This window comes from Poecilia reticulata, linkage group LG5 (genome assembly GCF_000633615.1).
Source record: "Poecilia reticulata strain Guanapo linkage group LG5, Guppy_female_1.0+MT, whole genome shotgun sequence".
In the NCBI taxonomy this organism is placed as follows: domain Eukaryota; kingdom Metazoa; phylum Chordata; class Actinopteri; order Cyprinodontiformes; family Poeciliidae; genus Poecilia; species Poecilia reticulata.
Window position 1 is genome coordinate 31,525,376 of NC_024335.1, and position 11,235 is coordinate 31,536,610.

Genomic DNA, 11,235 nt, shown 5'->3' on the forward strand with positions numbered 1-11,235 from the left:
ATGATGCTGACACTCCCTTTCCTAATAAACCATTTCCCCTCATCCAATCGACGAGGACTCGAGCACAAACCGTTCCAACTCCTCGCTGGTTATAAACTGGAATTGGCTCCAATGATTGCTTCAGGCTGCCCGTTTGGTTTATAGGAGCGAGCGCGGCTCACATATGGCTCAGCTGGCCTAACACTTTTTTACCCCAGAGTTGAAGGAGAGGTTACAGGGGGGTGTGGGGAAAGAATGAGATGCGACTTCAAAAACAGTCAAATGTGCAAACCAACCCTGCTTGACTTGGGTCTGACCAAGCCGTGGCTCTGGTCTCGGTTGGTTTCAACCTCATATACTCTCTTGTTTTGGGTAACGCGGCGAAATAGTTGAGCAGTGGAAACGTGAATGTCTTGTTTCTATATTTAGCCCCAGAGAGGTAGGCAGAAAAGAAAAAAAAAAAAAAAAAGCCAACCAACCTGTTGAGTTTCACCCTACCGACGTGCAGCGCTTTTCAGATGCTTATGGCTGCACAACTGACCTTGACATGAGTTGGGTAAATACGACATGCAAGTCGACTGCAAGAAACAAAGTTAATCTGCGCTTGGTTTAAGTTAATAATCCAACCACCGGTGTGAAGATACAGCGAGTTCCCTAGGGAAGCTCATCTGTCAGCAGAAACCGCTTCCCTTTGACTAGCCGTGCGCTGCCAGAACTAGTGCCTGACAGAAGCAGCATCAAGACCAGGGAGTCATATTTCAACTTGGGGGGAAACAATCAGGCTGTCCTTTCAGCTCCATGACATCAGGAGCACTCTCACAGCCACCGTTCAGCTATCAGGCTATTCATTTTCAACCAAAGTCACGCCACAAGATGACATGATGGATTGACAGACCAGACAGACGGACGCTCAAAACTAAAACTATTATTTCTGCTGCAAGGTTTCTCTTGGGGCACACTGAGGCTCGGACTGATGAAACATTTAAAGAATGCGATCTATTCAGAAAGCAGAGGCAAAAAAAAACGCCACTCGACAAAGACAGGCCAGTCATCAAAAAGGCATGCAAAAGACGAGCTCCCCGGCCGTTTATCTTTAAGTCATGAAGGCTCACTGGTGTTTGTAGAAGGATGTGGCATCGCAAAAGTAGTGAAAATGTTTTAAATATCTAAAACAAGATATTGGCGATTATTGCAATGTTTAGAGTCATCAAGAAAAATAAGTATCGTGATAAGAATAATGATTTATTGTGATAATGCTAAACACCATGATAAAATTCCTAACTTTTAAGCAGGTAACACACACACACACTTTTCATTAAGCCCACACTTCTGCATTCAAATGTTTAAGTGGTCTAATGTAATATTTTAGTTTTAAATGTGTTTTTATTGACTGCAAGCAGAATATCATCATGATTTAATATAAAGAAAAGCTTCCCGTTAACTCTTCTATATAATGTGTTTTACTTAGTGAACTGCCTTCAGTGGCAGTTTTTGATGTGGGCAGTTGCCCAGGGTGACATCAGAAAGGGGCGGGTGATCCAAAAACTAGAAAATAAAATACGTTTTCAATAATATTCCAATGAACATTTCTGTATATTACTTGCAAACAGAGTTTGAATATCTGGCAGCTAAAATAATATAAACCAACAAATACTGCATTCAATTAGTCCTCTGCATTTGCAGTGACATTGAGATAGCTATACTTTTTGCCCTCTTATTATTATTTTGACTTCACGCCATCACTACTTTCCAATCTTTGGAAAGCATCAAACCCATCAACTGTCAATGAGTATGAATATTTGCATATTGGAATATTTTCTGACCCTGACAGTGTGAGGACTGCATGTCTCAGTAATCTTTGATCCTCACTTAAAATCTAGCTACATTTGAGCAGAGTAAGAATTTATCTCCATCCAAAATAGCATTTTTATGATGAGACTGTGCAGCATATGCTGATGGTTTAATGAGATACCAACTGTCAAGAGTCCTAATGAAGAGTTTATACGACCATCCTTTTCCATTTAATTCTCCCACTAGGAAGCAAAACTGGTGCCAGTTCTGCTCTGCTGCAAAAGTTGACAGATGATTGATTGATGTTTTTTTGTTTTTCTTTCCAATATTAGCCCATTTCAGCATGACTTACTCTTATTTTATTAGTTTGAAACATTTAGGGTAAAGGTTTTCTTTACGATGTCACAGGCCACATCAACAGGTGATGTGGACTTTACGACAACAAGTGTAATGTTGAGGACACAATTTATTTATTTTTTTGTAAAAGGTTAGGCGTTTGTTTAAAAGTGTTTGGCTTACTATCAGAAGCAATTTCCTGATTCAACCAGTGTTTCAAAACTGAAACTCAGCAAGTACGGGCAACATCTAAAGATTTTTGAAAACGATGAAGGATAATTACTGAGCATAAAAACTGATGATTAGATTGAAATTGTTACTTTTGAAGTTTAAACTGTTTCTTCTGCTGTTGGTTTTAATGAGAGCTGAAATAAATTCTCCATTTCTGTTGGAAAAGATGACTGAACACAATATTATGTAGTCTTAAGAAGCAGAGTTGCACCACCTAATTTTAATGATGTAGTAAAGTATGATTTTTTTTTTAACAGCAATATTTTTACTTTTTCTTTTTTGGGAATCACGCAGACTGAGAAGTCTTGATTAAATGTTACAAACTGAGTTAATAAACTCAGCCTTCAACTCATTCTAAGACTTAAAATAATAAAATCAGCTGCAAAAATTGAGCTTTTTGCAGTCAATTGCATTAATTCCAAATTATGGTGCCTGCTCGTGCATTTAACACAAAAACACGGGAAAAAAACAACTATTTTCTTCACAGGGTGTCATCACAGAATAACTACACAACACACTACTGGTGGCATTTTTGTTCCAATATTGTTTCTTTAAGTCACTAAATACCTCTTCTAAACATAATTTACTGAAATAAACAGACCTTCAAAGAGCCATTTCTAAACCCAGTTGCAGAAATACATTCAATCCAGTCATACATTTGTGGTAGGATATTAAACCGATTATCTCATTATAATGTAATACCGCTAACATTATGATAATTGCATAATCAATCATGTGACATAAGATCGGGATCTGCCACCACAGAGAGGACCTCTCCCAGACCCATGAGAAAAAGTGATAAGTTAATGAATTATTGCAAACACGGGGGATGGCAGACAAAGAGCGAGAGCCACGGATCGTGGTCACTTCTGCACCCCATCTGCAGTCAAAGAATCCCCCCCAAAAGATTGATTCATTGTTAACGCAGCCTGACACCCTGTGTGAGGGAGAAAGAAAGTGGTAGATAAAGGAACAGAGAATAGGGAACAGGGGGCTCCATTTGCCAAAGAGAAGGAGCAGAAGCAATTCACTGGACAGGTTCCCACAGTGGATATTCATTCCATTTCGAAAACGACATACCTTCGCTTGAGTAATGGTGTTTTGTGTGAGTCAAAGTAAAAAGACAGGTAAGCTCATTTGGCAGTTGAAGACTGCAATCAGTAATCATGCTTTCTAGCTATTGAAGAACTGAACTATCTTCTAGAATCCAGAAAAAAACACACACATACACATACACACACACACACACACACACACACACACACACACACACACACACACAAAACAAAAACACCAGGATCATTTAAGAGAGTCCTTCATGCAAAGAGGCATCAAGATGTAGGTGCCTGCAAGTATTGGCAGGGATGGCCCAAGGGCAGCGGGCCCAACAACACACCTAAACCACAGCCATTTCAGGGGAATGACTAACACACTACCTCATATGAGTACGCTTTCCAAGAATGCCCTTTTACAACCTCAGCCTAACACCTTGTTAAGCTCACATGGAGTAAGAACCTGAGACTGTACGAAACCCCGGCCGCTGTTCAACCTCCTTTAAAAAAAGAAACAAAACTTGTAGACGTTTTGTTTCGCCTTTTTGAATCAACAACGAAACCGGGGTTCAAATGTGCGATGGGGCCGTTAAAAGCACGGATTGCCTAATCTCGCCGCAGTAAACAGACAAATAACAGACGGATTATTGACACTCCGAACAGGTCAGGTCAAGTTTCGCAGTCGTTTTCTGTTTTTTTGGAACTCCATGTGACATAACAGGTTCCCCAAATAAGTAAAGAAGTATAAAGCCAATCTCTGGATGGTACTGGCTGGTACCTAGAAAAGCTGGGTTATTTTGCAGTTGTGGGTTGGAGTTTTTACAATCCCTGCTGATGATGTAGATTAAATGCACTCAGAACTTAGCTTGTTCTCCATTTACTTCTTATTAGGGAAACAGCAAAGCCACAAACCCAAACTTTCGGTCTGACAATGGGACGTTAGAGTTATACGAATTAGAGTAGAATTTTATAAACCAACATCCTACTCCGGTCATATTGTCAATCAACTTAATCTGATATGGATGCAAAAAATCTGCATCCATGTCAAAAGTACAAAAAAAGAAAAGAAAAAAAAACTTGGTGGGTTAGCAAGTTCTACACCAACATTAAGTGCAGACATCTATTTGCACATCTGCACTTTCTAAATGGATGTTTCATAGTTGATTTAATAAGCAATCTAGAATTCAGTCCAGCTGGGATTGTTGGTAATGTCCAGCTAGGATTGTTGGCATTTGGGTTTTCATAGTTTTTAATAGATAGATCATTTCATCATGGCTGCATAACTGTATTTAGATGAAATTCTTCTTGGCGGAGGAGCCCTTCACAATGCATTAAGATTAGTTTTAATTCTCTTACAAATCAAGCCATTTGTTCCGACATAAAACTATTTTGTAAAAGTAACAACACAACAAGCCATGCAGCTTGTCAGTTTTATCTATCCCCACAAAAAGAGATAGTTATTTCATACTGGCGACTGCAGTTTGAACAATTTTTGATCAAGAAAACGTTGCAGGATACCATTTACCATTTATTTATTCTTTTCAACAACAACAGTATTTATTGCTCAAGTTCAGGTGATATTCTGTTGCAATTGCTAGATTCGCTGTGCCATCCCCATGCCTTTTAATTTGATATTGTTGGTAGAAGTTTCAAAAACTCCAACTGATAAAGTGGACACAAACAGAATTCAAATCATGTATTTATTTACTTCACGATGTCAAACTTTTGGTTCAACACCATGCTTGATTCACATGAGAATGCTTAAAAAAATGACTTAATGGTTCTTTTCAAGCCTGAAGTTGTTAAATTATTTCATATAGAACAGCGTGCTGTTCTAGTCCGAGCGAAAACAAGTGTGAGTGTTAATAGAGTTTAAAAATACTGGAATGAGTGAAGAAACGCGCATTGTTGTTGCCGTTTCTTATTCTGAGCATATTTTCCAAGATGACAAACTTGAACTTTTGACTAAAAATAAAAAAAACATTAAAAGTCAAGCTGAATGTTTAAAATTAATTTCAACCTTACATCAACTTACATCAATGAACACTCACTGCTCAATGGCAAGATTTAAAAGAAAAAAGGAACAACAAAAGATGAAATTTTGCCAATCTTTAAATTAGTATTCTGTTTTGGGTCTCGACCGTCCACACGTTTTAATAAAACATAAAACACCTATTTATTACACTAGAATCTCATATTTGAAAGTGCTGTAACACAATCTTGGTATGGCTTTAAAGACTCGCAGCCCCAGTGGTGTGAGACAGATGATTCCTCCAGCAGCAGATGAACTACAACTGGTCCCTCTCAAAGCGGACCGACTTCCCAAAGCTATCCGGCTACGTTGCGTTCAATGAATGGGGTCAACTCAACTGTAGAGTTTCAAAGAATGCAAACACGTAATAAACAACGGTCCGTAAGCACTGAAAAGCAGACTTTTCTGCCGGGCTGAGCAGGAGGAGGAAGACTACTGCACCCCAGCGAATCAAAGTCAATGTCTCGTAAAACTTTGTGGCTAGCGGAATATGGAAACGGCTATAAACGCGAAAACCAATAGGAATAACAAACTATTAACTGAAGTTCGATGTTTATTACTGTCATATACACGGCGCCGGCCGTCTTGATATTATTACACGACTAAAATCCCACAACAAATTTACAGCGTTAAGGTGGCTCGTTTTAACACGGTAGCTTAAAAACCACAGCCTGCTCGGAAGCGAAGCAGCACCAACTGCTTCTGCAACAACAAAAAACATCACGCTCAAACAACCTAGTGCCAGTTGTTCAATACTTGTTTGTGGCCGAATCACAAACCACTTAGCAGGGGTTAAAAAAAAACTTACCGGCTTCGACGCTTTCATTGACTGCACCAGCTTCTTTAAAGCCTCTACAAACTCTCCGCCATCTTCGGCAATACTGTGTTTGTTTAAATGGGAAACACTCCCAGAGCGGAGGGAGCCAGCTTGTAGCAGAACGAAATGCCCTCTGGGTAATGTAGTTGTGTTCTATTTTGAACTGAATCAAACTGTTTGGCACTTTCTGTAAATGAACTACACGCACACTAGAACCCTTAGGTTACATGACCAGTAGTCACTGATATTATTTGGGGAGAGAGAGACTTCAAATTTTATTTTTAGATGCAGAAGCACTTAATTGAATTGCTCTTCTACATAGTATTGCATTGTCTTGGGCTACACTTTTTTGTAAAACTATTGATTTATTTAAAAATTCTTTCTTTAAAAGACTTGTTTTTAAATTTTTATAAGCACCCTCATGTGCATTAGAAATTTATTGTGGTGGTAACACAAGTATTGCATAGCAACAGTATTCACACCCCTTTAACTGTGTTACTGAGTTATGTACAGACTGCATCTAAGTTGGCTCCTGCAATATGGCACCCAAAAGTAACCTGCATAAATTAATGAAGATGCATTCTGAGATGCTACAGGAACAGGACTATGGACTTTCATCTATTTTGTGGAATTTAAATTTTAAATGATATGTATATTTAATGATTTTTCATTTTCACGCCGTTTTTTTTTTTTTTTTAGATAACCAAGACATATGTTGTTTAGTACTACTTATTGAATGATAACAAACAAATTCAACTTGATAGCAGATCTACAAAGCCGTCACAGTGAGTTTTACATCATGCCATCAAACAGAACACTCCATGTAGTACCTCGTCACAGAATTTTACTTTGGCAGATACCCTAAAGATTGTAATACACTATCACATAAAATGAAGATGCTATTTGCATCTTCATGTGAAACAAATTCCTGCCGCAGTAAGCTATAAGGTTTGCCACATCATCGTTGTGTAGGCTCACATTATATAAGTAACTTTCTCAGTGGCGATCTGTAAAGCAGGCCAGTTTGCAACTGGTGTGGAAGGAGTGAAGGCCAAGGTTGGCCTGAGAGCAACAGGACAAGTGTGAGGTTAAAGGGCGTCGGAGACTAGGGGGGTTGAATAGATGAATGTTCTTTACTTGCTCTTTGCAGAGAGGAGAAAATGCTATCTGCCGTTTCACTATTAAAACAGAGGTGAAGTGAGCTAAATTGCAAACCAAATCACCACCAAAATGGAAGTAAAACAAAATATTAAAATATACATTTGTTCGGTTTTGTCACAGTTGTCCACAAAAGCACTTATGATTCACAAGTTAATAAAATAACCAAATAAAAAAGATTGAACTTCTTGTTTGCATGTTGTAGGTTTGTCAGGGAAGAGAGATTCAGGCACATTCCAGAGTCCCATGGAGTGTTTTTGTGTCCCTTCCCCCACTAAACATGCTAACCTACAGCCCCCCCCTCTACTCCTTCAGTAAGTGTGAGACACTTTATCCCATTCTCCCTCCCTACTTGCCCTCTCTCCACTTTAAAAGGACAGGAGATAGCCCCATAACCATCAATGTATTCAGACTGGTTTACCTGCAAACAGCCAACAGCAAGGCTTTCTTTGCACTAACCAATCAGCCCCCACCACTCTTTTCAGACTTTATGCTGTGAAGCTCAAAAGCGCTTTGAATCTACCTTTAATTCAAATTTATGACATTTTTAGATAAAAATGATTCACTTTTTTTGTTTGCTATATATGTATAATACATCGTTGTGTGTCAGGCTCAGCATGTACCATTAGGTAAACAAAAACAGCAGACTAATTTGTCAAATTGATATAATTCAGCACAAAGTGATTGATTTTGAAATGATTTTTGTGATTGGCCGAACACATTTATAGTTTGAGGGCATACAGACTTCAAAAGGGAACAAGCAAGAACAAGAGGGGGAGAAAAGTTATAGTAAAACTAAATCTGATCAACTTTACTCTCACATGAAGATTATCCGCACTTTAACTAAACTTAAAGTGTCGCGTCCTCTTGGCTGAGCTCTCGTCAGAGTAAGAGACTGTAGCTTGGGCGCCATCTTGGGGAATGCTAGGCTCATCACCAGTCGGACTACCTTACTGGCACAGACTGGACACCAAACGGTACTGTGGGAAATTATGAGTATGCTACAAGTGTAGGTTTGTCTGGGGTGTAACAGTAGTGGGAATATGTTCTCAGAGTTTCTCGTCAAAAAAGCATTTTCGGGAGGTTGTTTGTTGTTTCTCGGGAGGCTCATGTTGCTCTTCTCCTGACTGGCATAACGGAAAATTCCTCTTCGGAAAAGTATGGCACATATGTCATTAGAGAAATGTTAACGTTAGCATGTAAATGTTAATTACATGGCATACATGTCCTGTAGTTAACTTGAAGAGTGTAATATATTCACTCTTCTTTCAATTGTGGGTTTTAAACCCGTCGGTTTAAAACCCACAAAATGGTCCCCACAAGGTATTACAAACAAACAAACACACGCACACACACGAGCGCTCGCGCACACACACACTGTGCTGTGCTGTATTTACGCATCATAACTTTTCAAATGTAAAAACGTATTAACAAAACTCTCCACCATATATGTTATATGTTATACAGGTCCTTCTCAAAAAATTAGCATATTGTGATAAAGTTCATTATTTTCCATAATGTAATGATAAAAATTTTACTGTCATATATTTTAGATTCATTGCACACCAACTGAAATATTTCAGGTCTTTTATTGTTTCAAGACTGATGATTTTGGCATACAGCTCATGAAAGCCCAAAATCCCTGTCTCAAAAAATTAGCATATCATGAAAAGGTTCTCTGAACCTGCAGTTAACCTCATCATCTGAATCAACAAAGTAACTCTAAACACCTGCAAAAGATTCATGAGGTTTTTAAAAACTCCCAGCCTGGTTCATTACTCAAAACCACAATCATGGGTAAGACTGCTGACCTGACTGCTGTCAGGAAGGCCATCATTGACACCCTAMAGCAAGAGGGTAAGACACAGAAAKAAATTTCTGAAYRAATAGGCTGTTCGCAGAGTGTTGTATCAAGGCACCTCAGTGGGAAGTCTGTGGAAAGGAAAAAGTGTGGCAGAAAAAGCTGCACAACGAGAAGAGGTGACCTGACCCTGAGGAAGATTGTGGTGAAGGACCTATTCCAGACCTTGGGGACCTGAGGAAGCAGTGGACTGAGTCTGGATTAGAAACATCCAGAGCCACCGTGCACAGGCGTGTGCAGGAAATGGGCTACAGRTGCTGCATTCCCCAGGTCAAGCCACTGTTGAACCAGAAACAGCGGCAGAAGCGTCTGACCTGGGATACAGAGAAGCAGCACTGGACTGTTKCTCAGTGGTCCAAAGTACTTTTTTCGGATGAAAGCAAATTTTGCATGTCATTCGGAAATCAAGGTGCCAGAGTCTGGAGGAAGACTGGGGAGAAGGAAATGCCAAAAGGCCAGAAGTCCAGTGTCAAGTACCCACAGTCAGTGATGGYCTGGGAGCCATGTCAGCTGCTGGTGTTGGTCCACTGTGTTTTATCAAGGGCAGGGTCAATGCAGCAGCTATCAGGAGGTTTTGGAGCACTTCATGGTCCATCTGGTAAAAAACTTTATGGAGATGTAGATTTAATTTTTCAACACGACCTGGCACCTGCTCACAGTGCCAAAACCACTGACCATGGTATTGCTGTGCTCAATTGGCCTGCCAACTCTCCTGACTTGAACCCCATAGAGAATCTGTGGGATATTGTGAAGAGAAAGTTGAGAGACGTAAGACCAAACACTCTGGATGAGCTTAAGGCCGCTATCAAAGCAGCCTGGGCCTCCATAACACCTCAGCAGAGCTGATTGCCTCCATGCCACACCGCATTAAAGCAGTCATTTCTGCAAAAGGATTCCTGACCAAGTATTGAGTGCATAACTGAACATAATTATTTGAGGGTTGACTTTTTTGGTATTAAAACACATTTCTTTTATTGGTCAGAAGAAATATGCTAATTTTTTGAGACAGGGATTTTGGGTTTTCATGAGCTGTATGCCAAAAATCATCAGTATTAAAACAACAAAAGACCTGAAATATTTCAGTTGGTGTGCAATGAATCTAAAATATATGACAGTTTAATTTGTATCATTACATTATGGAAAATAATGAACTTTATTTATCACAAAATGCAAATTTTTTTACTCATATATATATATATATATATATATATAAACCACAGACTTTCTGTCTGTGGTTTTTGTGGTTATGTTTAAGTCTATGTCCATACATATGTTTTTGTTTTTTATGCTAACACTATTAAACCATTTGATAACTGTGTGTTTCTTTTGGTACAAAGTACAGATTTATTTCTTCTTTGATTGAAAACATCATGTCAGTTTATTAGTTGTGTGGCACCTTGTCTGTACCAACTGTTAGAATATGAACGTCTCTTAGCAACATACAGATAAAAATGGCTTTGATTTGACTTTTAGTATTTTATTTAAGCATAAAACTGTTTTCTAAGGTTCATAAAAAGCTCTGAAGAGCCTGTTTTGGCCTCTGGGATTTGAGTTTGACACGTTGTCTACACCATACGATACCCCTAAAAAACACTGAGGTTCACTGTTTCAACATAAAAATGTTCAAGGTGTTATTTTTTTTATGCACTCATTTTATAAAGTCGACCATGGCTGGATTTTGCAGTCTGCTGGCATTACCAGCTCATCCCTTTTTCTGCACTTGCCATCATATATTTGCGGTTTAAATTGAAAATGCAACCTGCTCTTCTGCTCCGTGTGCTACAAACACAGAGATATCCATGAAATTATTGTTTTGGTGAATTAGACGAGGCAAACAGCCTCTGGTTATTACCACCGGGCTCGAAGGCAATTTTTTTTTTACGACTTTTGGAAAATAAGCATTTCTTTCAAGTACGGAGCATTTCCAAATACAGAAATGTACCATCTGTGCACCTGTGGTGAATTGGTTTAAGGCCAT

The 11,235-nt window shown here is 39.0% G+C and overlaps 1 protein-coding gene across 2 annotated transcripts in view; it reads right to left on the minus strand.

Moving 5' to 3' along the window:
- LOC103465576 (nuclear receptor coactivator 3-like) overlaps positions 1 to 6,362 on the minus strand; it is a 48,871-nt gene extending 42,509 nt beyond the window's left edge. For both annotated transcript variants that reach the window (XM_008410563.2, XM_008410562.2), the window contains exon 1: positions 6,230 to 6,362. The gene's annotated coding sequence lies outside the window, so the exon portion shown is untranslated. The remainder of the gene's footprint in view (positions 1 to 6,229) is intronic.
- Between the last annotated feature and the right edge of the window lie 4,873 nt (positions 6,363 to 11,235).